Below are 6,814 nucleotides of genomic sequence, written 5' to 3'. Positions count from 1 at the left end.
GCTGGTCTGCCGTAGTAGGGGTCGATTCGAAGCGTTTAAATTTCGACCGCACAGCTCTATTAATACGTGAACGAATCATGCTAATTAAAAATGAATACAGCTATAAAAAAAATTGCATATTTCCATATATTTGCCTTCTGCTGCATATTTCACGTAACGGGTGCATATTTTGCATTTTTATCAATTTCTGTGCTACTTTGAAAAAAAAAATGGCATTCGATCGGCATTTTTCTAGAAAGACGAAATTTCATGAATAAAATAAATAACTGGGAAAGGTTTGGGTTTTATGGTAGTTTGGAGGAACCACTGGGTGTTAAGCCATCCTTCCAGGTAAATTCGGGTCCTAATTACTTTTGGATATACCGTTCATTTCAATATTTTTGTTCGTTGTATTAATGGTATGTTTTATGGTGGTCGACGTGACGTTATCCTATTATTTTTCATTGTGAGTTTGCATTTACGAGTAAGTATTTAAAGCGATAGAGGTGTGTGTCAATATGTAGATAACTCAAATTAATTTATGAATTAAACCTTTTCCTGAACTTATTCTTCAAGAAGGAACTGTGTTTTGTTGTGCCTGCTCTAATCCGATAAGTATTTTTACATCTGTGGACGCAGTACGCAGTTTTTATATTTACAAATACATACTTTAGAATCACCGGAAAAATTTTTGTTAGAATATTTCGAAAAATATTTAAAAATAAATTGTTACCAAAATAGTAATTAAATAGTCGATTACTACTATTTTTTAATTCGTTCTGTTTACCTATATTTATTTTTTAGTATAAGAATATTATCTTAAAAAATGTCATTTATTTGTCAGTGAGATCTAATTAAACACTTTGCAATGTGATTTATGTATTTTTTGTAATAAAAGGTAAGGTGTTTTTGCAATTTGTAAATAAATTTAGTTCGGTTATTACGCTTTTTTTTTATTTTCGGAGCATATGCAACTGCATATCTCTGCATATATTAAGAAAGTTATTGCATATTTGCATAAATTTGATGCATGTCATATGATCATATTTCCCAAAATTTTGCTGCATATTTTCCGCTCTCTAGTTATTATACATACACTCTATTGCCGAACATTAAAAAAAGTCTACACTATTTCGTCATATCTGCTGCTTTATTATCAGTTTTCAGTTAGCTACATATTGGACATGAAATGAAGTGAATTTTGTGAATAATTTAAAGATCAACCACGAAAATACTCAATTATAATTATACATTATACATTACCAGTTTATTTTAGAGCCCAAGATTACATTTGAAAAATCTAAACTTTTGAAAATTTAATGTTAAACAGATATACTGAGTGCGAAAGTCAATACACAAAACTCGATGATCAATTATTGTTTCGTATTCAAATTATTATTTATTTTCCTTACGATCAAAGTGAAGAAATTATTTAATTCATTTTTATTTAAGAACGATATCGCTGACCTTGAAATAGATTAGTTTTTTAATTTCGATTTTTTTCTTTGTGTTGCTTTTGTTGCCGATCAACATATTTTGCATTAGAATTAATAAAATACTTAATGAAATATATCATTTTATTTTTCAAGCTCATTTCAAAATTCTGTATATGTATAATTGTTCCTTTTTAGCAGTGACGCATAGGCAGAGGTTAAAAAATAATGTCTCATTACTAGTCTTAATTCGTATTACCTGTTAGATGGGACATCTTTTAATTCTGATCATAAACTATGTGCATTAAGTGTCTTGTTCTGTTTTATAAAGCGCAGGTCGTTATGGACGTATAAAAATAAAATTATAAATAAATATAATTACAGGAAATATAATATGAAAAAAAAAATTAAGAGCAACTCACTATTGGCGTCATCTCGCTTGTGCAAGATTTAAGACAGGGAAGAAATTTCTTTTGTTAAGACTCAGCATCTTTTGTTTATGAATATACTATTTACTTGCAACACAGACATAAATAATAAATATAAAATAGAGCTATATAATACTCGATATGTATGTTTTTAAATGTTTTTTGCTGTTGCCCTGTCAGAAACGTTAATTTTCGATTTAACATGCCATTTTGTAAAATGAACTGAAAAACACTTTACATCATTAACTAATAAAAATAAAACATTCCGAAGCATGTATATATATATATATATATTAATCAGATATCTAGTAACTACAGTTAACATTACTTTTGGTTACATAACCGTAGTACTCCTTTGTGATGTTACAAGGCTTACCTGCCAACTATATCGCTGCGACACAATAATGAGATATTTAGTAAATGCAGTTAACATTAGGTGTTAGTTACATAACAGGAGTACCACAGTGTGATGTTTAAATGCTTATATGCAAGCTATATCGCTGCGACATAATAATGAGATATCTAGTAAATGTAGTCAACATTACGTGTTGGTTACATAGCATGAGTACTCCATTGTGATGTTATATAGCTTACGTTCCAGGTATATTGTTAAGACATAATCATGCGATGTACTTATTGTTCTTTTGTGAGTACGTACCTGTCACGTCAACATCACAACTGTGTTTACTGGGTAGTAGGTGTGGTATTGATTACTATCTAAATAGTTAACAAAATTGTAATTTGTCTAACTAATAACATAACTTTATTGTAAGAATAATTCTGATACCACTTAACCTTGGCGTCTCGATAAGGGTCGAGAGTACGCAGAGGGCGCAGAGACGCGCATGACGGAAGATGATGACGCACGATACAGGGCACTTATGTAGAGTTCTTGACGTACCTACGTCGTACTTGTAACGCAGTCACCCTTTAATTAAATAAAATATTTAAAAGAAGGTTTTATTCTTTTACAATCAGAAGTGGGATAACAAAACCCGACGTGCGTATTTCTACGACGTTTAAATGTGTTGTTGTGTTGTTATTATGTGAAAATTACGGCCATCCAATGTCACGCAAAAACTACGGAAATGTGAACACCCTTGTGGACGAAGCTCAGTCAAACTGTAGGAAAATCTGACGACGATGGTATCGACAATGTTCAGTTTTACGTTATTGTCGAATTTAATATGAAAAACGAACAACTAGTTAACGAAATTCCGAGAATGTGGCCATATAAGCAATCTCATCAGGGGCGCGAGAAGATGCCTTGCTTACAATTTATTGGGAGGTTGATTTCTTGCCAGCTGACTACGAGTAAACGGATGCTTGACTGGTGACAATTCATAAGTATTTGTAATTATTGCAACAAACCTTTGTAACTCTTCTTATGGTAATAATTTTCCACGTAATGGATGTAAGTATTACGCTAAAATGTAAGTACGTTTAATTGTTTACAGTTTGAGTAGTTCTATTTTACTAGACGTTCAGTAATAACTTTACGTAATTGAGAGGATCACAAGTGTTAGGTACATTTGTAAACGATATGTTGTTCATAGTCGTACATACGTAAATAACGTTGCATCTAGTTGGATTTGAAGAGATACGTTAACAATTTAATAAAATACGATTATTTTTGAAGAAATACGTTTACGATCTTAATCTATTGATGGATTATTTGTAAATAGACACGTTCACGATCTTAAAGAAACGGCATTATTTGTAAATGGTGCTCCGAATTGAATTAACGACCAAAATTAATAATTCTTGTGCTATTGTTGAGTTTGTGGTTCTCAAAAATTTGTATTTTACGTTTGAAGTCTGTACGTACAAGTATTTGTCTCAAAGTAATTTGTGTCAACTCTGGTAAGAAATCATGTTACGAATTTATGATGATTTTAATGAAATACCTGCTTTTACGGTGTCACAAAGGACACTACGCTTTCTTCTGTTGTTATAACGTTGTTTTAAGTTTTCCTGACAGCAGAGAAAATCACCTTATTGCGAGTGGGACGTTTCGATTCCTCTTAAGTTAATTTATCAACAAAACGAAATGACAGGAAAGTACCTGCCTTTTTGAGTGAAAACCTAGCGCAGAAAATTTATTTTGAAGGAGTACTTGATCGAAGGTTCTAACATTAAGTATGTACTGTGTACTTACTGTAAGAATATTGTTAGTCTTGAATGTCCTTCCACGTTTCTCTGTATTTTCAACCAAACATATTATAAAATTAAGGGAAAAGTGATAACTTAATCTTTAGAGCTCCTAAAATTAAAGATATTTAGCTGCGATAACAGACCAAGCCTTATCGTTAGCACTGCATGGTGGTGAGTGATGAAATAGCTAGGAATTCTTCGGGCTCGATAAGATGAAGTGTCACTGGATTTACGAATGCAATGCTTCAGTACAAGTAGACTTGAGTCGATCAGCGTGTCACATATTATCACCATTTTATTTAGGTATTTGATAGTTATGTAATCATTTTAAACTGCAATCATAAGAGATAGAGACAGAAGAAAATGGTCTTGTAGTTGATTTATTTTTGAATTTAATTCATTAGTTGATGAATTGCAGAAGTTTGTTATACTAGCATTTCTGTGCTTTGTTTGGATTGTTGTCATTCGTTTTATGTTAGCCGAATTCGTTATGATCTTTACTCAATTGGATTCAATATATTATATTATAGCTTAAATGAAACGACACTGATTTTAACTCCAGTTTATCTAAAGTACGGAGCCATGAGTCGACTTTTGTTTTACGATGCCTTTTCGTTAGTTCTCAAAACTAGGTCTTGAAATTCAGAAATAAGGAATAATATGGTTTCACTCGATTTCTGTAATTTTCAAATATTTCCACTTCAACGTGAATATTCATTATAGGCAATACCATTTAAATGAGACAAGCTTTTATTAATAAATGTACTATTGTCACCTTTTAAAATATCAATTCGTAAAGTTTAAACACCAATATTGTTTAAATTTGAAATCAAACAAAAGCAACGTAATATTAATACGCAGAAATCAAACAAAAGAAACGTAATATTGCTACGGAGGAAGTTTCATAAATACAATTTGTCTTAAATTACGTAATGCCTAACATGTTAGTACGTTCATGTGATGGTTTCTCTAACATAAGAAGGTAACGTTTTCGCAGAAACCAGCATGATGATTTAAGATATGATAGTAAGTTCATCATTACGAGATTGACGATGTTTTGTTGTCACACTGGCAACATTCATAAGTACCTTCTAACACGAAGTAGTGGTCCCTTACGTACGCCCATTTTGGTGATTTATTTCTAACGTTGATATTTTTAAGGTTACTACGAAAGCTTTCTTTCGGCAAAGACATGACGAGTAGATGGAAGTAGTCAACGGACTAGCTACCACTGCTGAAGTGACGTTACGAACAGACGGAAGCAATCGCAGGCCAGCAACTGATACCTTATACCAGGCCAGAGGATCTGCTTCACGAATTTTTAAGACCAACGGGTCTACTTTACGAGGCGCTTAGGCCAACGGGTCTATGTTACGATGCGCTAAGACCAACGGGTCTATCTTACCAAGCGCTTAGGCCAACGGGTCTATGTTACGATGCGCTAAGACCAACGGGTCTACCTTACCAAGCGCTTAGGCCAACGGGTCTATGTTACGATGCGCTAAGACCAACGGGTCTACCTTACCAAGCGCTTAGGCCAACGGGTCTATGTTACGATGCGTTAAGACCAACGGGTCTACCTTACCAAGCGCTTAGGCCAACGGGTCTATGTTACGATGCGCTAAGACCAACGGGTCTACCTTACGAAGCGTTTGGACCAACGGGTCTACTTTATAAAACGCTAAGACCAACGGGTCTACTTTACGAAGCGTTTGGACCAACGGGTCTGTTTTATAAAACGCTAAGACCAACGGGTCTATTGTATGCGACGCTTTAACTATTTCAATCAAACCAGTTCAAAAATAAATAGAACCAGACATAAGCCATCATTCAATAAAAATAAAACAATAAATAAAAAAAAAGTAAATTAGAACTTTAGTAGCTTTAACATTTATTATTACAAAAATAAAACAAACTATTGCGGGGCTTATTTCAAAATACAATAAAAACATTCGTAGATCTACTATTACACAAATACAATAAAACTAGCGCTAGATTTATAAAAAAAAAGACCACTCAATAGGTCTACCACAAAGTAAGATGACGAGACGAGTAAACTTAGGTTTACTTTAACAAATAAGACGAGACCACTCAATAGGTCTACTTCCAAGTTACGCCACGAGTAGACTTAGGTTTACTTTAAAAATTAAGACGAGACCAACGGGTCTATTTTACGAAATAATAAGACCAACGGGTCTTTTCTTTAACCATTTTAGGAAATCCATCTTAACTATTTTAGGGAATTTACGTTAACCTTCTTAGGAAATTCTGTAATGATGCTAAACGCAGAAAGTATTTGCATTTAAATGCAGCCTAGAAATTATACGATGGAAGGCCCAGATGACGATTAAAATCTAATGAGCAGAAATATGTAAGTTTCGAAACTTTCTAAAATTTGTTTTAGTATTCGGTTTCCAATCACGGGTCTGTGGACAGCCCCATAGTCAGGATGGCCGAATGTAAGAATAATTCTGATACCACTTAACCTTGGCGTCTCGATAAGGGTCGAGAGTACGCAGAGGGCGCAGAGACGCGCATGACGGAAGATGATGACGCACGATACAGGGCACTTATGTAGAGTTCTTGACGTACCTACGTCGTACTTGTAACGCAGTCACCCTTTAATTAAATAAAATATTTAAAAGAAGGTTTTATTCTTTTACATTATTTATTGTTTATAATCATTTCATAAACACGTAGGTTACAAATGGTGAAATAAAACGTGGTTTGTAAAAATATAGGTTTAATTTTTCAACCAAAGATATGCTTACATGGTGAGTGTCACTGGAATAACTTTGGCACAACTATTAAAAAAATCCG

At 33.3% G+C, this 6,814-nt stretch overlaps 1 long non-coding RNA gene across 1 annotated transcript; it reads left to right on the top strand.

Annotated features, from left to right (window-relative positions):
- Positions 1–2,654: 2,654 nt before the first annotated feature.
- On the top strand, positions 2,655–6,641 carry LOC135134304 (uncharacterized). Its single transcript, XR_010281274.1, has 2 exons — positions 2,655–3,273; positions 5,156–6,641. It is a non-coding gene; the product is annotated as an uncharacterized LOC135134304 (long non-coding RNA).
- The last annotated feature ends 173 nt before the right edge of the window (positions 6,642–6,814 follow it).

This window comes from Zophobas morio, unplaced genomic scaffold, assembly GCF_036711695.1.
Source record: "Zophobas morio isolate AGI-343-1 ecotype UQ-CSIRO unplaced genomic scaffold, CSIRO_AGI_Zmor_V1 ptg000023l, whole genome shotgun sequence".
Lineage (NCBI taxonomy): Eukaryota > Metazoa > Arthropoda > Insecta > Coleoptera > Tenebrionidae > Zophobas > Zophobas morio.
This window is presented reverse-complemented; position numbering and strand designations above follow the sequence as displayed.